General features: G+C 45.6%; 1 protein-coding gene across 2 annotated transcripts in view; it reads left to right on the forward strand.

Annotated features, from left to right (window-relative positions):
• The window catches only part of CUNH4orf19 (chromosome unknown C4orf19 homolog), a 76,838-nt gene that overhangs the window by 46,622 nt on the left and 7,684 nt on the right, over positions 1-22,532 (forward strand). Inside the window, exon 2 of one of the 2 annotated variants that reach the window (XM_013116519.3) lies at positions 9,191-9,240. The exons of the other annotated variant lie outside the window; for it this stretch is intronic. The gene's annotated coding sequence lies outside the window, so the exon portion shown is untranslated. The remainder of the gene's footprint in view (positions 1-9,190; positions 9,241-22,532) is intronic. 2 annotated transcript variants of the gene reach the window in all.

The following is a 22,532-nucleotide window of genomic DNA, read 5'->3' on the forward strand; positions in this document are numbered from 1 at the left end:
TCGAGGGCTTTCCTCAAACCTGTCAGTCAGTCAGTGAAGCACACCTGAACAGCATGTCTCTTTCGGGAGAGGCAGTGGCTCCCCAGCTAAGCCATGTGTGGCCAGCATGGGAATCTTACATTTATTTCATGAGGTCTCAGGGCCGAGTTTAGTTACTTAGCATGGGCTGCATCTGAGGCACTATTCCAGCATCTTCCCACGCCACCTCCCATCCTATGGCTGTCCAGGAACTCCATTCTCTCCAGTCTCCAGGCTCCAGTCTCCAGGAAAGGCAACTGAGCGGTTCCTTAGGGTCGCATGACCTGGAGTTGGTTTCTCCACATGCTTTTTACTAACTGCTAACCTTCTCCTGGGAACATCCTACCCTCTTGAGACTGATTAACTCACAGCAGGGGAAGGTGGGCCTTAAGGTGACTGTTGGAGGTTAGTGATCTGTGGCTGAGGGAAAATTGCCTGGAAAGTGCTTTTGCCCTTCAAGTACAAAACCCAGAAAGCTTGTGCCACAGCTAGCCAGGACTGGCCATGGGGTTCTGGAATTTCAACAACTTGTTGAGATTTTAATAGCATTTACAATTGAATGATTTAAAAGTAGAATTAAATAAATTATATTTAAAAATAAAGTTAATAAATACCAAAACCTCATATTTCGAGCAAGGGGTTTTGTGTCTATTAAGCCTGTTGGGGGCAGTCTTGGGGGGTTCTGTGTTGCTCTTAAACTTTGTGTTCAGGCCCTCAACATGATAGGCTTCGAATCAGCCACCCTAAGAACATTTACACCACAAAAATTGGCAAACACTGTGAATTAGGACTTGATTTTTTTTATTTTGTTACCTGTCTGTGATTAGGAATGTAATGGAGAAAACATTATTTTAAATTAAACTGGAAAGTAGATCAAACCTATTGCCATTGCACACACACAAAAGAAAAGACTGCATGAGGAAATTTTTCTCCTAAGTTTTAAAAGTGATCTGACTTAGCAAAGATTTGCTCATGTTATCAGCAAAGAAGCGAAGTCCCATATGTGGCCATTCTTTGTCCTTATTCTAAACTATTAAATGTAAACCCCAACCTGCATTCAAGCAGAACGACATCTGTCTGTGAGTCGTGGCCGCAGGGTTGACTGTGCACAGAAGAGTGTGACAAAAGCCCTTCCAATCATTTTCTGAAGAGTAAATCCATTTGTGTGTGTACATACACATGTGTACATGGTATGTGTTTGTGTGGAGCACGTGGGGGGTACATACATGACCATGCCCGGGTTTACATATGTGTGCTGGGGATCTAGACTCAGGTCTTCATATTTGCACAGCAAGGGCATCTCCTCAGTCCCCGGCTTATTTTGTGGAAGTGTGTTTATATTTGCATGCCATATGCCTGCTTCATGCTTCTTATTTATAGTCAATATCTCTGTTTTTCTGTCAAACCAGTTGTTAAACATTTGCCAGAACTCCACTGCCTGTAAGGTAGAATTGTTTTGCAAATTTTGTACCTGCCTGAACCACAGAGTGAAAACCTTTGAAGACAGTTGAAATAGCAACGTGGTGCTATGTCTGGTATGGAATTTTCTATGTTTCCTCTATTAATAAGAGATCTGCAAACAACCCCAAAAGCAGGTACAGAGACGGCTCATGTTTTGCTGCAGTGTGCACAAGCACCCCTAACATGAAGACTAGAGGGTCCATTTCCAGCCATCGCTGGCTTAAAGAATAGGATTTTCCCATGAAGAACAGTAAACAGATACACTTCGCGAATCAGTGTGCTCTGCTAAGAAAACATTAAGGATTAAAATGTAGTAATTTTAGCTGCCCATATGTTTACTTAGAGTGAATTAAGAAGAAGACCTTATCAGTTCCTAGATTTGGTTTGCTTCTACCCTGAGCCACTTTCTGGAGGTGCCCTTGTGATCTGTAGGTTGCCATGCTTGTTTTTATATTTGCTGAGTTATTTGTCTACTTTAATTCATTTTGAACGGTTCCCATAAACTGTTTCCGCATCACATTCCACCCTGCAGAAGGCGGAGCTATTGGTTGCTTCTCCCGTATAAATAAGCAAATGTTCTTTGACCGGCAGAGTTTTGAGAATTTCCCAGTTCGTGCTTAGGAAAATCGAGCATTTGTCGTTAAATGAAAGCGGGGTATGGAGTGGAAGGGGAAAGGGAAGGGAGAGGGGAGAGGGGAGGGTAGGAGAAGAGTGAAGAGATAAACAGCCAGGATTTGTGCAATATTTTCTGGGAAATTGCTTTCCTTTCATGAGAGTTGAATTCTTAAGAGGAAGGGATAAAAATAATACCTAAGCACTTTGTATTTGATTCAAGGGTGAACAGGCTTCTAATGGAGACAAACCTTGCATGCAAAGCTCTTGGTTCCCTTAGAAAAGTAGCTAGCTTGCCAGACAGAGAATACTTACAGCGCACATTTTCCTACTGGTGAGCCAGCAGGAGTTTTGTTTTTTTTTCTTTCAGGTTTTAAATATTCAGATTATAGTAGGCTCTTCATCAGGATGGCTGTTTTTATCTGACTCATCACAAACGATGCTAAAAGGCAACTTTAACAAAGATTTGATCTCTTGGGATTTTGCTGTGGGGGGGTGCAGTGCGGGGTTTTGTTTGTGTATGTGCTCCCCCTATATAGCATCTAAGATGAAATAGTTGATCCATACAGAAATGGAAAGATTTTATGTTTTATTAGCATGTATTAATTACATATAGTGGGTTTTATTATGGCATATTCATACATGATATACATACTATACTTTGATCATATTTGCAGAGACTCAGTCTTACCCTTCCTTGTCCCTCTCCCCTTCCCAGGAATCTTCTTCCTAAATTGTTCTACTTTCATGGGTTTTTTGGGGGGGTGGAGAACCAGCACACATCAAACACATACAGTATTGATAGAAAGGTGCAAGAACTTTACCAAAACATGGAAACTTTCAAAAATGTCAGGCCCTAGAGAAAAATGGCTAATGAACCGGCTGGGAGTCACCCTTGGGATAGTTTGTAGTTGCTTATAATACTCATCATAGGCATCATGTATTGCCATGGAACAGACAAGTGTACCGTGTTGAACTGGGGGGGTATACATGAAGTTGCTTATATATTATATAAAATTGCCTGTAATTGAACATAAAAATATGCCATATGTTAGGATGTGATTATGACATTTCCCCCTCACAGGCTAATGTGTGAAATGCTTGGTCCCACTGTTTTGAGAGATTCTGGACATTTTGGGAAGTATGGTCTAGTTGGAAGAAGCAGGTCCTGGGGAGGGTCCTTGAAGGTCATATTGGTCAGTTCCTCACTCTCTGTTGGTTATGAGCAGACCAACCTCTACCGTATGCGTATACCAACATGAGGCTCTGAGCAACCACCCAGAGACGGAAGCCCTTGAAATTGTGAACAAAAACACAGCCCTCTTCTCTACACCTGTTCTCTCGGGGATTTGGCCATAGCTTCACAGAAGTTAGCTAACACATCATAGCGAGAAAACGGAACACATCACACAAGATTTCTGTGACTAAGGCTCAGCTTTTTTTCTGCCTTATCCCAAATCTTGCATGCTTATTATGCATATCTGTATGTGTGTGTGTCTATTTTATATGTATATTGGCTATATCTATAAATTCATACATTTTTAAGTAGGATGTTGCCATGTAACTCAAACAAGGTCTTTAAGACTTTGCACAAGATCTGAGATGTTTGTGAACAAAACAGAGGACTTGGTGCTGAAAAATATGTGTGTGTGTGTATGTATATTTGTCACTAGAGAAAGGCAAAGGGATGCGGAGTCAAAAAACGCAGGTGCTCTGGGGCTGGCAAGCCTAGCCAATCAAGAAGCTCAGCAGCAAGAAACCTGCTTTAAAGAGAGTGGAGGATGGTAGAAGAGAACACTAACCCTCTAGCCTCAGCCGGGCGTTGGTGGCTCACACCTTTAATCCCAGCACTCGGGAGGCAGAGGCAGGCGGATCTCTGTGAGTTCGAGGCCAGTCTCATCTACAAAGCTACACAGAGAAACCCTGTCTCAAAAAACAAACAAACAAACAAATGCCTCTAGCCTCCACATTAATGCATACACACAAGTACATTCACACATGTGCATACCTAAACAAACACACACTCACACCACACACATGGACACAGGAAAAAAAATACTAGGGACTAAATTTTAATAATTGATGGCTCAGCAATTAAGAGTGCTTGCTGCTCTTTCAGAGGACCAGGATTTCGTTCTCATGCACATGGCAGCTAAGAACCATCTGGAACTCCAGCTCCGGGGAATCTGACTCCTAGCTTTTTCCAGCATTTCATGCATGTGGTGTGCAAACACACGCTCAGGCAAACGCTCAGACACACAAATGAAGAACGAATACATCTTAAAAAGCGACCGGTCAGTAGATGAGTGAAAGTCAGGCTCCATGTTGAGACAATTGGGGTGTGCTCGAGGAACAGGGTCCTTCTTTTCTCTGTAGCAGCTCTAGATGTAAATCACCACTCTGTTCTGCAGCTCTCCCTCACGGCCCGCTTTGATCATGACTTCACCCAATGAAAAGATACTTCCTTGTGCTAAGCAAGCCCTTAGCTTCTCATAACCCCGGACAACAAAGGCCCCTCTGTGAGGACTAGGAATCCCTCTTGGAGTAGAGGGAAGGCCCCCAGCTGAACCGTATCCAAGGAAGATGTTGCAAAGCTTGCAAAGCTTGTTGGGAGAAAGGACCCCTGCATGAGATCTTTTCTTTTGGCTCAGATAATGGCCTCGCTTGGGGTTGGGGGTGGGAAGCCATCAAAGGAGAGCAGAGGCCCAACCTGAATGTGTTTGCCAATTACAAGGAAAAGCACTGGTGCCAACTCAGGCTTATCATGTTCAGAATTTAATGCCTTTTGGAAAGAAATTGGTTTCCCTCTGGTGCAGAGAACAGAAGTTATAGAAAAAGACCATCCACTTTGTGATACAAACCGAGGCAAAAACCATTCTACACTTAAGCCACGGCTGGCTCAGTTCCCCTCTGTCATGCCCACCAGGGAAGCCAGCATGGTGCCACCAGACTGCCAATCTCATGGCCTGGCATTCAAGGCTCCTCCTGACCTAACCTGAGCCCACCTTCGAAATTTGAATCCTACCCAGCGTCCTTTCCACCACCCACAAACCTGCTCCACACACCATCCTCACATCCTTCCACTCTCCCCAGGCCTCATGGGGAGGGTCCGTGGGATGGTTACAAACTACCCGTGTGTGAGTCTCCCATGTCTGGGGCCTCTGGTAAAGGCTAGTGCCTCTTCCTTCACCCTTCTTTCTTCTCTATTTTTTGTTTTGTTTTGTTTTTGAGTTTTCGTTTTTCAAGACAGCGTCTCTCTGTGTAACAGTCCTGGCTGTCCTAGAACTCCCTTTGTAGACCAGGCTGGCCTCGAACTCACAGAGATCCACCTTCCTCTGCCTGTGCTGGGATTAAAGGCATGCACCACCACCACCCCACTCCTTCACCCTTCTTTGAGCAGAAATCCCCCTTCCTGGTACAGTTACCTGAGCTCTTTGGTAACGACAACCCCTTTAAGAAAAAGCCCGAAAATTGGGTAGTGATGAGCAGGAGAGGTGAGGAGCGCCACCCCTCTTCCTCAGGAGGGCCTCCTGGAGACCACCCTCCTCATTGCATGCCATCAAGCAGCTGCATCAGGAATGGCAGCTGCCATAGCTGCACCTCATCACCTTTCAATCCTGAGTTGCCTGTGATCTGTATACCTAAACTAAAGCAAAAGCACAGAGAGGTTGAGAAATCTGCTCCAGGAAACACAGCTCATAAGTGGTGAAGCAAAGATTCCAATTCACAACTTTCTGGCTATAGGGCTAGCCCCATCTTCCCAAATGAAAATGCCTTTTCAAAGATATGCAAACTTTGGGCCACTAGCCACATTTGCCCCTGGCATCCTTGGGGAGTCCAATGGTGTCGGGAAAAGTAAGAAATACCTCTCCCGAGATCAGGGAGTACAGAATCTACTCCATGGTCAGTGGCTGGGGAAATACCGAGCAGCACAAGACTGTTTACCAGCAGACAAGGGACACAATGCCTCTAGGGGTTTAATGTCCTCAAATGTGCTGGGGAAAAGAAATCACTAAAGAGCTCTATCCAGCAGAATATCCAACGTGCTATGTCCCCAAAGGCTGTTGAGTTAGCATCTACCCACACACAACTTTTAAGCCAATGCAATGTGGCTGGATACTGCTGCTGGGAAACCAAGCATCTAATTGTATTTAATTCTCAGCAATTTCAATTAAAATAAGTACATGTGACCAGCATTTACCATTATCGGACTGTGCAATTCTGGGACATTCTGGAAGGTTGACAGCACTTTGCGGATCACCTGTAGTACATCACCAAGTCTCACGCTTTTTCATTTATGTTTTGACTGTAAGCTTTATGTCTTGAAGTGCAAAGGGAATTTTCCAGAATATTAATGGGCAAGAAGGCCCTGAAGGAAATAATACGTGTAAAGGCTTGGAAGCCTTTGGAACACATCAGACTGGCTGCAAATAGAACTGGACAGGGTTTCAGAGATTATTCGGGAAAGCCATGGCTGTTGCATGATGGAGGCCTTGGAGGGGGCCATTGACTTGGCAGGCAGCACCCGGCCACTCAAGACTCCCCACCTAGGAGGGGCTTGATGAGAAGAGCTGTGCTTCGGAGGACTGGCACCACCCATGTATTTGGATCTTGCTTAAATTCATTTTTTATGACTTATTCTCGTGAGTGGTGTGATGTATATGCCATGTGTGTGGAGGTGCCCGTGGAAGCCAGTAGAGGGCACCGGGCAGATCACCTAGAGCTGGAGTTACAGCCACAGTGAGATACCCAGTGTGGGTGCAGGAAACGCAGCCAGGTCTCCTGGAAGAGCAGCAAGCACTCCAGCTGTTGAGCCAGCTCCCCAGCCCTTGTAGTTCCAATGCTGCTCTCCCAAGGGTCTGCCCTCTCTCAGATGGACGCACACCAGTCACCCTAATTGCCTGCTTCCAACCATTTCCTACAAAGTTCTGTCTGTGGCTGTAATATCGGTCTACCCACCAATTGACATGCCAATGGTGGGTCGAGGAAAGTGACCTATTGACCTTTCATGTCTGTAGTCTTTGGCACCTGCTTGACTCAATAATGTCTCACTGTACACCTGTGGGCATTGAAGAGTAGCCTCCCACAGATAGTTCAATATCTTTTTCAAAGCAAAAGCATGACCTCATCACTTCCTCTGAGATGCCACACCAGGAAACAAGGATGGGGGTCCTCAGTACTGAACCCTTGCTGATGCCTCCTCTCTCAAACATCCCCACTGCTCCTTCTGTTTCTTTGGCCCCCAAACTTTTCAGTCCATCCATGTAGAGGTGCCTCCCCTCGTCCAGTCTTTCTTCATGGAGTGTTGCAGACCACCGAGTAAAGCTTTGGCCCCTCTAGGCTCCTCACTGATGTGCTCTTTAAAAATCAAGAATCCAGAGCCAGGCAGATCTCTGTGAGTTCGAGGACAGACTGACCTACAAAGCTGGTCCAGGACAGCCGGGACTACACAGAAAACCCCTGTCTCAAAAAAGCAAAACTCAGGACTCCAGAGGACTCATTCCCCCTCACAGGAGGCTGTCACTCTGTAGGTCAAGTCACACACTATTACCGCAGCTTCCTGGCACCCTGACACAAAGCAGGAGTTCAGAATTCTTTGTTGGCTAAGTAAACAGCACCCCTTGCTTCCTCCTTGTCATGTTCAGTATGCCTAAAGGCCTTCCTGTCATAGCTGGCCATCACCAGTTTCCCCATCTGCCTGACTCAGAACTGTCGGCATCTCAGAGCTGCCAGGTGGCGGCATAGTCTCTCAGTGCTGAGCCTCTCTGGGATAGGCCCAGTGTTATTTATGCACTACAGACCATTTGAGTAAGCTTTCTCGCTCTCCCAGGATAGTTGGATAGCTCCCCAAATGCATGCACTTCACCTTACTCATGCTGTCCTTACCAAGTCATATGTACTCATAATGCTCATGATAAATAATTAGTAATGTCACAAAAATTGAGATCAATAGGATGAGGGATATTCAATGAATGCTTTCAAGCTTTAGGGAACTATTGAATAATAAAAAATAGATACTGACTGAAAAGACATGGCTAGCAGAATATGAAATTGAATCACTGAATGTCTGTAACCATTTGGTAGGTTGGAGTTCATTGTCTCATTAGTTACTTGAAAGTAGAATAAAAGCATGCCTTAAGCATGTGTCTGTATGTAGTGAAATAGTCTACTAAATTGAGACATGACAATCTGAACATTTCTGTACCTTCTAAATTCTATGTATCATTTTCCTTATAAGCAAAGATATTTTCTAAATTATGTATTTATTAAATGGTTATGCCTTAATTAGTTGAAGCATTGCTTGATACATCCCCAAGGAGAAAATTTATTTACTTCATCTCTGTCTCTCCTTCCTTTCTTCCCTCCTTGAAACTATGTCCATCGGAGTGGAGGCATACTGCTAAGCAGTGTTTATTAGCACTACCCAAAGTAGGTTAATATGTTTAAGCTACTATAACAAAACACACTGGACTGTGCGGTTTATAAACAACAGAAATATTTTTCTCACAGTTTTGAAGACTGGAAGTTTAAGACGAAGGCCCTAGCAGATCGGTTTCTGCTAAATTCCTATGTCCTAGATAGTCACCTTTTCACTGTGATCTAGCTCGGAGAAGGGCCAACGGGGCTTCCTTAGGGCCTCTCCGTAAGGACGCTGCCCTCATGATCCACTCACTTCCCAAAGGCCCCACCTTTGATGCTGGGGATTGTTTCAACATCTGAATTCTGAAGCGAAAGCAAGCATCCAGACCTTCAGATGTGGTAGACAGTGTTAACAGGTCCAACATGCCCTGCTTGTGATGAACCGTTTACATGTTATACCATTTAAATCTCATTACAGTCTCATTTTATGAATGGGAACACTGAGATGTTAGTTAATTGTTGATTGATTGCTAACTGCCCGGAGCTGGGCTGCCAAGTCAGGCCTAACAGACCTCAGACTCTTGCCTGCCTGGGCTCTTCCAGGCCAGAAACCCCACAGCAACAGCCCTGCCCTATGCCCCCTGGATGCTGGCTTCTGTCATCTTCCCCATGTAGCCCCGCTGTGAAAATGAGGCAACGAGTATCCCTCCCTCAGTTTTCTGGTTTGGTGTTGTTACAGGAAGAGAAGTTAAACACCCAGAGAGGCCTAATGGACAAGCTCCCCAGCAGGTAAGCTGGCGTTTTTCCATTTTCTGCTCTGTGGGGTGGTCTGTTCTTTACACTTTCCACTAAATTTTATATCGCTCAGGGTAGAGATATAAAATTTGTTTCCTGTAACATTGGAGCCAGTGGAGAGAGCAAGGCCCCAAGTCTGTTTCTTTCTGGCTCATTCAGCTCTCAGTTCAATTATGTGAGTCAAAGTTTTTTGCTGTTGTTCTTGTTTTAACTTTTTTAATTTGTATTTTATTTTATATATGCGTGTGCATGTGTGCCTGTGTGGAAATCAATAGACATCTTCTTCCACCGCATGAGACTGGACCTAGGCTTTGAACTCAGGCCCTCAGTCTTGCCAATGGCGTGCTTTCATGCTAAGCTCCTCTCTTCAGCTTCTTATGATTATGATTATTATTATTACTTACTTTTGTTGTTGGGAAGAGAAAAAATGTGTGTGATGATATAGCAAACCAACCAAAATCGGATTTCCACTTTCCCAAGGAGGGTGGGACATCTCCAGTGACATTCAACACACCCCCCCAGCACACTGACTCTAAATGTCATCCCAGGACTGTACCCTCAGCACCCTAGGAATTTGTCAGGAATGCATCTTATTTAGGCCTCACCGGAGACCCCAGAATCAGAAGTTACCCACAATGCCCATCCCTCAGGTGACGCTGGTGTAACAGTCAGGTGAGGGACCAGGTCCTGGGGTACACCTTCTGTTACGGTTTGAATATGAAACGAATTCCTCAGGCTTGTGTGTTGAAGGCTTGGTACTCACCCAGCTGGGTGGAGGTATTTGGGGATGTGCTGGTTATTTTAAGAAGAAACTCCCAGCAGGGTGAAGTAGGTCCCTAGGGGCGTGTCCTTGGGGACTCTGTCTTGCAGTGAGTGGCACCTTTCTCTCTCTGCATCCTGGCTGCTTTTTAACACATGGTTCCACAGCCATATTCCACCTCATGCTCAGAAGAGTGGATCAGCTAACCCTAGACTGAGACTAGAAAACTAAGCCACAATAAATCCTTCCTCCTTTTAAATAATTCCCTGGTTATTTGTCACAGAGATGACCCAACCCATCACATTTTCCTTCCATTTATTTCTGACTCTCCTCCCAACTAACCTGCAGAACCATCTCCTACCTTTCAGCTCCAGGGCACCCAGCTGGTTGCTGCCCTACTCCGTGTATCTCAGACATGGTGTATTCATTATCTTTGTCCTTTCTGGAACATTCTAGACCATCATGCTGTCCCATCTCTGCAGAGCTTTTCATCCTTTCGGATTCATGTCATCTGCCTGTCTACCCTTCCTGTCACTGAGTTTGATAGATAGCGTGAGGGCCTGGCCTTCAAGCCTCTCTGCGTCGTTCAATGCTGTGGGCGCAAGTGTGTCTAGTGACCTCTTCTCTTGTACATTTCAATCACCTTGCATGGCTACATCCTGGACCATTCATCAACTGTGGGTTCTAAATAATAAGGTCAGGCCACCATCTCTTAGTACACCAGATTTCTTGCATGGCTACATCCTGGACCATTCATCAACTGTGGGTTCTAAATAATAAGGTCAGGCCACCATCTCTTAGTACACCAGATTTCTCATGCTCAAAGGTGTCGGGTACCTGGTTCTGTTTGTTTCTAGCTATATTAGACTCTTGAGCTCCCCAGGACTCTCCTCTAATAACCAAAAAAGTAAATCTGTTTAGGTTTATGCTAAAACATGCCCTGGGAAAGGTTGCATGCAGATGTGATAACAGGTGTCTGAACTGGGAGGGGAGATGAAAAAGCAAAGAAAGTAGCCAGTGACAAGATGAGGGAAGATGGGAAGGACGCTGTGGAGCCAGGAAAAGAAACAAACAGTGGTACAGTAGAGGGTTGTAAGGGTCTGTGACTCTCCTTTACCCCACAAGGCTCTTGGGGCGGGACAGCAACTCAGGGCTGTGCTTGGGGCCTTTGAGCAGTAAAACAAACAAAAATGGGACACAAAATGGACTGCAGAGAGTGTGCTTTCACAGAGTAATAATTCAACCAAGGAGACAGAAAACTACCTTTCGTGAGCTCCACTAGAAACATGGCAGCCAGGTGATTCTCATTTTTGCCCCTCTGCGCGTGCCCATGTGTGACTGCCACACAGCATCATCTAAGGACTAATGTTTGAGTTACTAGTACATTTTGTAGGTTGAACAGCACTGTGGACCATAAGAAATAAGGATCAAGGATAGCCATAAAATGTCAGTTAGCGACTGGTATATAGGAAGTGCTATGTAAACTTGGGGTTTTTATTGTCTTTACTATGGCATGGTGTTAAATATTCTGAGGCATTGGGCATGTCTGGAGTTGGTTTTGGGTGGAGCAGTGATGATAACTGCTCAGACATGTGTTCTGAAAGGATCTTCTGGCTCTGTGTGGCTAATGTGTTGGAAGGGGGCATGTAAGGATGCGGAGACAGGCTAGAAAACAGTGATGTAATCTGGGTATCGACAGAGAGGTGTTACTGCCTTGGAACAGGGCACGATGACCACAGCAACTCTTATAAAGGAAAGCATTTAATTGGAGCTGGCTTACAGTTTCAGAGGTTTAGTCTGTTATCAATGTAACAGGAAGCAATGCAGCACACAGGCAGACCTGGTGCTGGAGGAGCTGAGAGTTCTACATCTGGGTCCTCAGGCAGCAGGAAGAGTGAGACATTAGGCCTGGCTTGAACTATTGAAACCCCAAAGCCCACCTGCAGGGACACACTTCCTCCAACAAGGCCTCTCCCTAATGACCATGCATTTAAATATATGGGCCTATGGCGTCATTCCTATGCAAACCACCACACCAGACTTATCATGTGTTTGTATGGAGTCACCTTCAGAACAACCCTATAAGGCTGGTTGTTACTCATTCCCCCACCTTGATGTTGGCAAAACTGAGATTGAGGGGAGATATGTGGTGAACTTGAGACCACCCAGCTTCTCTCGACCCACTCCAGAGCCCACTGCCTCCGCTATAACAGCACACCATCATCTGTGTTCCACTTTAGAGCCCCTCCTCCTCTTCCAAGCCCCACTCAGAAGCGGCACATTGCGTTCCTTTCTCTTCAGTCTCTTCCAGAGCACCTCACTTCTGAAGTAATAGTGTAGGTTTTACACATTGAGCAGTTCTCCGCCTCTGCCTACCAGCTGGGTGTAACACCATCCAACCAACTTCCTGCACTAGATGCCACAAGTTGAGGGCCAAGGCCACAAGAGACTGCCCCCACTTCACATGCTGGTTACACACCTGGACCCTGAACATGTGGCCAAGCAGCCATAAATCAGGGTTTTCAAGGTACCTCCTTGGACTCAATAGCTTGTTTGAGTGGCTCACAGAGCTGAGAGAAACTATCGGGTTATATTTACTGGATTATTACAAATGATATTTTAAGGAACTGGGTAAGCAGCCAGACAATGCAGAACAAGGCAAGGTCTAAGAAGGCCATAAGAGTTGAAATTTCTGCCCTATGGAGTTGAGGAGCACACACTCCCAGCACACAGGAACATTTATACACTGCACAGGGGCATTTATACACATTTTGGCAAACTCTACTGCCTGTGGGGTTTTCAGAGTTCAATCATTATCTAATTTTCAGTATCTACCATCACCTCTAACACATGCATACACATACACAGAGACAGACAGACACACACACACACACACACACACACACACGGAGAGAGAGAGAGAGAGAGAGAAAGAGACAGAGAGGGAGAGGGAGAGAGAGAGAGAGAGAGAGAGAGAGAGAGAGAGAGAGAGAGAGAGAGAGAGAGAGAGAGAGAGAGAACATAGAACATAGGCAGGGAGATAGCAGAGGCAGGGAGAGAGGCAGAGAACCAGAGAGAGACCAGAGTGGATGGTATTGCACCAACCAGAACCTCTACTTGGTGTTGTGGTGATGGTAGTAGCATCCTGAGGCTATCTAGGGAACCCAGCCTAGATCATCTCAGTAGCATAAACTCAAGTGTGGTCAGCAGTGTTCCTTATGTCAAGAGACCACTAGTCCTTCTGGTAAAACAGTCTTAGAAGTAAAATTGATCATAAAAAATAAAGTGTGGGGGCTGGCGGGGTGGAGAGATAGCTCAGAGCTTAAGACCAATGGCTGCTCTTCGCACGTCGTGAGTTCAATTCCCAGCAACCAGATGGTGGCTCACAACCATCTATAATGGGATCGATGCCGTCTCCTGGCCTGTAGGCATACATGCAGACACAGTACTTATATCCAAAAAAAAAAAGAAAAAAGAAAAAAAAAGAAATAAAAGGGGATCTCTGATGTGTCAAACAAGCAGAGATGCTACAAAGACTGGCCATGCTGAGCTTGCTTTGTGATTGAAGCATGGCACGTGGCACTTGTCTATAAACTAGCACTTGGGAGCATAAAACTGGAATGTCCTGAGTTCAAGGCCAGTCTTGGCTACATAATAGGACCCTGTCTTTAAAACAAATAACAATTAAAAAGTGGCCGGGCGTTGGTGGTGCACGCCTTTAATCCCAGCACTCGGGAGGCAGAGGCAGGCGGATCTCTGTGAGTTTGAGGCCAGCCTGGTCTACAGAGCGAGTTCCAGGACAGCCTCCAAAGCCACAGAGAAACCCTGTCTCGAAAAAAAGAAAAAAAATTAAAAGTGTGTCAACGAATCCTATTTGAACTATCCATGTTAAGTGGGGAAGAATTATCTTTCTTTCAGATTTTACAAATTACCTCAAGAAAACCGTTCTCTGAAAACTCTTCAAGGTGTGCCAGTCTATAGTCCCCAAGATGTAATGCCATGTAGGGTGTCATAGCCTGGGTCCACCTAAAGCTGTGCTGTCATCACTATGCCACAGCGATTCTCTTTAGACAAATTTAGTTTGGATGTCATCATCTCTTGGTTCTTCTAAGCAGCAGAGTTCTACCCAAGTGGCAGAAATTTGGGGAAGCATCTAATGCCACCGATGACAGTTCATGGTGGTATATGAGGTTATTTGCCGGTTAGCTGAACTCTCTATCAGAGCTCTCTGTTTGAATTCCTCAGCAGGTGCAGTTGGCTCTTTGTGCCTGTGGGGTTTGTATCAATAGATTCTGCCGCCTGCTGATGACAGAAAGTATTTAGGAAAAACTGTTACATGACTTTGGTGCATCTGATGGATGCATCTGTAGTGAACATGTGGAAATGTGTTCATTATTACCTAAATAATGTAGAGTAATAATTGCACACAGCATTCACATTGTGGTAGGTGTTATAAACCATCTAGAGATGACTGAAAATTCTAGAAGCAATACCTAAAGAATAAAGGATATGGGAGGATGTGTGTGGGTTATATGTAAATACTATACACCATTTTATGGAAAGGACTGGAGCATATAAGGGTTTGAGAACCATCTCCCATGGATACCAAGGAACAGCTATCCAGCAAGGCCAGTGGGAAATTTATGTCACCCACTCTAAGAGTTGTAGGTATTTATCTTATGCAATTAAGTTGGAGCCTCACAGAGGCCTTCCTGCATAGTGAAAAGCAGCCTCACTAATAGTGGGGTCCAACCCTGTGCCAGTAGCAGAGTGCCTCCTACACCTCACCAGAAGTAAGGGGCATCTAAACTTGTTCCCTAATGTCACTCTCACCTGTAGGTTATACTGGGGGTTCCCTAAGATCACTAAGCATGGTATGAAGGTCCTATGTCCCTTACACTCTCCACTAAAGGGGGTCAGAGGAGGTTGGAAGGAATTGAGGGAGCCTGTCCTAAAGTGACATTTACAAGGCAAGCAGGCCCAGGTGGAAAAGGAAATAGAACTCAACAGAGACAAATACAAGACTAAAGTTCTCTATAATCACCCTTGGGTCCACCCCAACCCCGGCCTGCCCTAGGCAAGGTGCGCATCAAGTGCACCATGCACATTACATGACACCAGTTCTTTCAGAACCCAAGAGCAGCAATTGTCAAATGACTGTTAGCTCATCATGTAGCCCGTCTTCCTTTGACAATGATACTATCTGGAGTAGGTAAGGTCCTGAAAGGAACGGGAACACCTCCTTTCAAACCGGGGAAATCATATGTGGTATGTAGTCATTTGGTTATGCAGGTATGGGAAAAATTGAGAACCAAATGAGACGATGAGGTGACACAGATCGTCAAAGCAGGTAGACCTTTGCACCTGCTGTGATTTGAATATTTGTCGTATGTCCAACTCATGTTGAATTTTAACACCAGTGCAACAGTACGAGGGGTTGTGAGCTCTGGAGAGTGCTGTCAGGGAGGGGGAATAATATGAATATCACAAGAGTGGGTTCCTGGTGATACGGGGCATCCTCTTCTTCTCTGTTGCCTGAACTTGTCATCTTAGGCACACTCACCAATATCCCACCCCTAGTTACTCTCTAACGTTCACTTCGTAAAACCTTCAACCATGTGCTGATGTAGCAAGAAGGCACTCGCCAGATGCAACCATTAGATCTTTGCAGCCTCAAAATTCTGAAAAATAATTGATTTTCTTTATAAATTACACAGTCTGCCATATTATGCTTTGCAAGAAAACATACTACAGCACCACTGAGAGATGCCAAGAGATGTAAGTAGACTTGAAGGGATCCAGTGCAGCCTGGTAGGCACCAGAAGCTTCAGAGAACATAGACTTGCTTCCAGGATGAATAGGAGCCTGTTTGAGCTAGAGAGGAGGACACATGGATCCCTGATGTCTCCCCTCTTTGCCCTCCAGTCCACTTCAGCACTACCATATGAGGGATCTAAGGCAGGGGAGCTGCAGAGATATAGCTCCCTGGAAAACTGCTGGGCAAAGGAGGGAAATGAATCCAACAGCAAACTGACCCGCCATGGTATGTTCTTCAAATGACTTCCATATTTTAGGCACTTGCTATTTCTTTTTTTTTTCCACTGATTTTATTCAGTTATGCTCTTCTCTCAGAGAGCGCACCTCATTTCTCTTTTCACCTTTTAGGTAATTCTGTTTTCTTATAATCTGTTTGAATATGGAGAGCTGCTCAAGTGTGAGCCCTGAATTCATCTGTCTATCTTAATACTCATCTATGCAATTGTCTTATGTGTGGCTCTGTAATCACATTTGTTGCAGCTTTCTTTTTTTTCTCAGGGAACAAGATTGTATTATTCTATTTTTTTTCAAAAATTACATTAATGTTTAACATGCATTCAAATAACTTTCTTTTTTTTCTAGTTTAAATTTAGATAAGAAACAAGGTTGCTTCACAAGTCAGTTCCAGGTCCCGCTCCCATTCCCTCCCCTCCTCCCGTGCCATCCCCCCAACCCCCCCCGTTATCCCCTCATTCCCCCAGGGAGGGTGAGGCCCTCCATGGGGGTGTCCATAGTCTGTCATTTCATATAGGGCACGGCCTAGACCCTTCCCCAAGAGTTCAGGGTGAGAGTGCACCTCACATTGTTCTATGGGAGTCCAAAGTCCGTGTGTATACTTGGGATGGGTACTGATCTGCTGCCCAAGGCTCAATAGGTTCCCTAGGCCTCCTCATTGACACCCAAATTCAGGGGGTATTGATCAGTCCCATGCTGGCTTCCCAGGCTGATGCCTGGGATTCAAGAGTTAACCTTTGTCTGGTCAGCTGTTTCTTAATTCTTTCCTGTTATATGCCACAGCCAGGGATGATAGGCCATACATAAGTTAGAAAATGTACTCGGGGTGTAACTCTGTTGGTAGAGTGGTTTCTAAGACACACAAAGCTCTGAGTTTGAGCCTTAGCACCACACGACACTAGGCATGGTGGCACATGGCCATTATCCTCACACTCAGGAAATGAAGGCAGGAGAATCAGAAATTCAAGCTCATTCTCAGGTATGTAATGAGTTTGAGGCCATCTGGAATAGATGGGACCCTGCCCTCTCTGGGCCCCTCAAAAATAAAACTGTGAAAAAAGGTTACAGAGTATATAGCAGGCATGGTAAAGCATATCTGTAACCTCACTGCTTGCAAGAGGCAGGTAGGAGGAGTAAGACTATGTCAAAATAAAAGAAGCAAAAGAGGATTAGAATAAAGTGTTATGAAACAGAACTTTAAAGCCTTAAGATAATTGTAAAATGCCTGACTTTGTGTTGGGACTGAGAATGGTGGTGATGTATGAGTTTCTGAGTGAGTGATCATGTTGACTAACTAGGTTCGGTCCACATCATTGGTCCCTAAAAGAAGTCAGCTCCAAGTCTGCTAGAGACTCACCAGGCTACAGTGTTAAGATGCTGGCCTCCCCCTTTTAAATAAAGCTGGCCTGACCCAACCAGAGATAAAGCAACACAGGCAACTAAAAGAAGCAGCAGAATAGTTGTCACCAACCCATGAACCCAGACAGCAGCACCTGGGAGCTGATGAGAAATTCGGGCTCTTAAGCCCCACTCAGACTCAGGTGGATCAATACAACCCAGGGCCTCTGTTGCTGTGCCTACAAGGAACCTTTATTTTCTTTGCGCGCTCGCGCACACACGCGCACACACACGCGCACACACACACACACACACACACACGGGTGGGGTGAAGAGGGAAGAGAGGGAGGCAGTGAGGAGAGAGAGACTCTTTAGGAGAATTGTATCTTATCCAGGCAGCACCAACTCTCAGAAATTTACAATCCAGGGTGCAGCTTTTCAGTGGCTTCCTAAAACAGGGTGCAGCTTTTCAGTGGCTTCCTAAAACAACCCCTACAGGGCTCCCGGGAAGTTGCCGGTCTCCCTCAGAGACCGTTCTGTGTGCTTCTGTTCCATTTATTCCGTTGTGTACATTGTGTCTTCTCCCCCATAATATTCTGGAGTCTACTGAAGAGGCAACTCCAAACCCCTCCAGTTGGCTCCGCTAACTTTAGGGTAGAACTTACCTCCCAGTTCATGGCCATGGACCATCAACTGGAAGATGGGACTCCAGGCCAGCTCATACACAGTCCCAGGAGGGACACTGCTTATGAACATGCCTAATGGAGAGGCACAGAATCCCAGAGGGCCTAGAACCCTCCATACCTCACAAGTTCCTTCTTCGCTCAGCCTCTGCCACAGAAGTAGATGGCAAAGAAAAACTCAGACTCTCCCACTTCAGGGTTTCCTGAGCAGTTTTGAAAGGAGACCCATGCAGGATTTTAAGAGCCTTTTCCACCTGCGCTGTGGTCTTGATAGATTAAAGAATAAAGCCTTGTCTGGTCAGAGCTGCTAGAGCTATGATACCAAGAACTCACATGACAGATATTCCTGGAATATTTACCTTGCTCTTTGCTGGCAAACCTTACCATGGCAGGCACCTGCACTACTTGTAACCTGATTCTTGTGTTTCTGAGGCCTTGCCTATCCCAAGTGTGTGCCTCCCTTGAAGTTAAACTATTAATAACTACTACAGCCTGCCATCTGGCGGTAAGCAGATGAAATGACAACTGGAAAGTTCAAGTCAAGAGAAAAGAAAATTCCATTTTGCAAAAGCTACTGAGTGCACAAGCTGAGGAGGAGGTGTAGGAAGGCCAAAATGTACCAAGATAGATACTAGGAAATGGTCATGTAGGAAACAATACCCACTTCATCAACCTTTATAGCATTTCTCCCCACTTGACAGGCTTGTTGTAAAGTGAAAAAGAATTAAAACAAGAAAGTCCCTGAGCCAGCACTGGATACACTGTAATCACTCACATGTTAGCTGTAGTGTTTATTATATTTTACATTTAATTACATGTATGTATCTGTGTGTGGGTATGTGTACATGAGTGTAGATACCCCAAGAGGCCAGAAGAGGGCATCAGATTTCCCCAAGCTGGAGTATGTGGGTGGTAGGGACCAAACTCAGGTCCCCTGGAAGAACAGCAAGCTCTGTCAACCACCTGGAGCCACCTCTCCATCCCTTCCGTGTTTATTTATAAGCACTGGTGGTCCTCAGACATGATAGAAAATGGTCTATATAGTGGTTCTCAACTTGTGGTGGTGGGGGGGTTGAATGACCCCTTCACATGGGTCACCTAAGACCACTGGAAAGCACAGATATTTACAGTATGATTCTTAACAGTAGGAGAATTACAGTGATGAAGCAGCAATGAAAATAACTTTACAGTTGGGGGCCAGCACAACATGAGGACCTGTATTAAAGGGCCGCAGCATAGGAAGGTTGAGAACCCTGCTCTCCATGCTCTCGTCTCATTGTTCATAGCAACCTGATAAGCGAGAACCATTACCCTTCCTGGTTCGTTGATTAGACAAGTGACACTCAGAGGTAAAGAATGTTGCTGGAAGCTGCAGGACACCTATGAGGGTCAGATGTGCCTGCAGCTCACCTCTGACCTGAAACTATTCACTCGTTTGTGCACTAAACTACCGGGGTGATGGGATGAGTCTCCTCGGTGATTGTAGACATGGGATACCATTCCATGCTATTTACCCACTTGCCCCTGCCCCCTCCCAACACACACAGGGTAGGGGAGAGGGAGAGCCTGGGAGCATGAGAGACAACTATAAGTTTTCCCAGGGAGTGCTGGCAATGCCATTGTGTCCCAGGGCCTAGCATGGTGCCTGCTGCATACCAGAGGCTTGGTGTGTACTGCAGAAGAAATGAAGGGGCCGCCCAATGCTCATCTGCCAGTGGTTCATCAAACATCTGTCATTTTATTTTTTCCCATGTATCTGCCTATGTAAGTATGTGCCATGTGCCCATAGAACCCACAGACACTGATGGGAAGTTGTTGTCAGCCTCCCAATGTGACCACTTTGAACTCTCCATGAACAGCCAGGGCTCTTAACCATGAACCATCTCCCCAGCCCTAGTCAAGAGTTTGTCTTAAGGACGCCGGGCTGATTACTGAGTCAGAAAGGAGGCATCAAATTTTAAACAGAAGACCAAATGAAACATCTTTAAGATCTGTCAAAATGACCATCATACAGTAAAGACCATGGCAAGAGAAACAGTGATTTTACTGTGGCATTTGAGGAGAATGTGTCCCCACATGAGCACCAAGGGTCCTGTGGACCCCACAGCTGTAAAGCCGAGGATTAGGACCTGGCTTGTTTCTCCTGAGTTTTGAAAGTAGAAGCATCACAGTGGTGATGTAGACACCTCCTCATGTGGACATCCCTGCCAAGACCAGCTGTGCAGGGCCATGGAGGCAGCCTTCTGAATGGTGCAGTTCCAACAGGCCCAAGGCAGCCTTTCAGTGACAAGTGCCCATGGAAACCGAGCTGTGTCTCCTGAGGAGGTGATGAAATTCTCAGTTTCTTAGTCCAGGTGTATGGTGGTTTGAATAAAAATTCCCCCCATAGGCTCATAGGCACTGGCACTATTAGGAGGTGGGGCCTTGTTAGAGTAGGTGTGGCTTTGTTGGAGGAAGTGCATCACTAGTTGGGTGAGCTTTGAGGTCTTAGAAGCCTGAGCCAGGTCTAGTGTGACATTCAGGCCCAGTGCTCCTCTTCCTGCTCCCTGCCAATCTGGACGTAGAACTCTCAGCTTCTTCTCCAGCAACATGTCTGCCTGCACACCACCACGCCTCCTGCCATGTTGATAATGGACTAAACCTCTGAAACTGTAAGCCAGCCCCAATTAAATGCTTTCCTTTATAAGAGTTGCTGTGGTAATGGTGCCTCTTCACAGCAATAGAAACCCTAACTAAGACAGGCTGTTTCAGAAGGGCCAGATGTCTGGAATTTCTATGAGCTCCCTGGTACTCAACACCTTCCCCAAGGCCCACCACATGAAGAAGAAGGTCCATTAGACGCCCCCCACCCTCAGAGGGTTTCCTTAATCTGAGACTGTCACTCCTTCCAACAACTCAGCTCTTTGCACCTGAGGCCCTCGTTGAAGAGACCTGAGTCAAGGTACCATAAGAGTAGGGAGTGAGGCAGAGAATTGGAGCTGGAGGAGAGGACACTGGAGTAAAACCCTTCTCCACTGGGTCAGGATCGTGACTTGGGACCCAGGTGACCTCAGTGGTCTCTCCACAAGCTTATGGGCTCCTCTGCAACCACTGAGCAAGTTTCCCAGTGCAGGCTAGCATAGATGCCATCAGGACCTCCTCTCCAGCTTCAGCAAGTATGTAAGCCAAAGCAAATCACAGGCAGATGGTGGGGTGTGGCAGTTCTCCTTTCCCACTGTCACATCTGTCACATCTGGATGGTAAGATCTGGAAGAGATGCAATAGATTCCTGATGGCATACAAAGACTTCAAGGACTCAAGAGAAAAAGCAGTTCTCCCCCGCCCCCAATGCCTGTGACACTGGAGATGTCTAGGGCACAGATTTCTGACATCCAGGTAAAAACTACACCTGGCTAAGTGTATGGAAACCCCACAGTTTCCATTGATGTGTAAGACTCCAGATGAAAAGGGCTATCCTCTCCATCATAGTTTCTCCCAAAGCCTCCCACTGCACGGGTTCTAACAGTTGCCAATAAGTTTACTATGAAAGTATATTATGTGAGCTAATATTTTAGGGAAATGCTGGGTTAACTAAGTAACACAAGCCTTTATTATAACTCTGAATGTGTTCATCTTGAATCTCTGCTCTCCCCAAGCCTATTTGACCAGGGAACCTTTTGGGGGGAGAAAACCTATAAGTATATCTCTCTGTACAAATATCCTATTCAACCCAATTCTTAGCAATATGTACCCATACCTAAGCACACTATCTGTCTAAGTAGAGTATTTGTCCTGTAATCTTTCAACATCTCAAACCTAACAGAAGCTTTGTGCTTTTAGGTAGGAAAAAGGCATCCATGTGAGATTCCATAGTCCATAGCTCATCCTGTACCACCTCTTCACCTGTGGAGTCGGCGCACTGTCAGGTTGGGCCAACTGCTCTTGTGTCATCCGTAAACAGTCTACACCTGCTGAAGTTTCGACCATTCCTCTTGTAATAAGAGCTCAGTACCCAGTAGTAGCTCCCTAAATATTTGGCCACCTTGCCCTCTGGCCAGGTTCTGTTTTCTAAATATTAGCAAGTTTTCAAAACAGAATTGAAATATAGTGTTTCGTTTTACTATAGCTCTCTCACACATACCTCAGCAGCCTTTAAAACCTCAAGCCACTTCTTGGGAGGGATTTTAAAGTCTCGCTTCACAGGACCCCTGCCTGAAGCAGCATGTCGCTGATGCTTGGAAGTGTACCACAGCGGAGGAAAGTGACTGGTTCCCATCCCTTTCAGTTCATGACTGGTGATTCCGGACCGCTGGGTAGGGAGCGGGTGCGATCTGAGCGTGGAAACGAAAAGACCCTCAATTCAATTGCTTATGTAATCCGATATCCCAAGGTACTATACACATGTAACCCCAGCACTCGGGAGGCTGAGGAAAGAGTAGTGAGTTCCAGACCAGACTGGACTACACAGCAAGACT

The sequence above is a fragment of the Mesocricetus auratus genome, unplaced genomic scaffold (genome assembly GCF_017639785.1).
Source record: "Mesocricetus auratus isolate SY011 unplaced genomic scaffold, BCM_Maur_2.0 Super-Scaffold_100006, whole genome shotgun sequence".
NCBI lineage: Eukaryota > Metazoa > Chordata > Mammalia > Rodentia > Cricetidae > Mesocricetus > Mesocricetus auratus.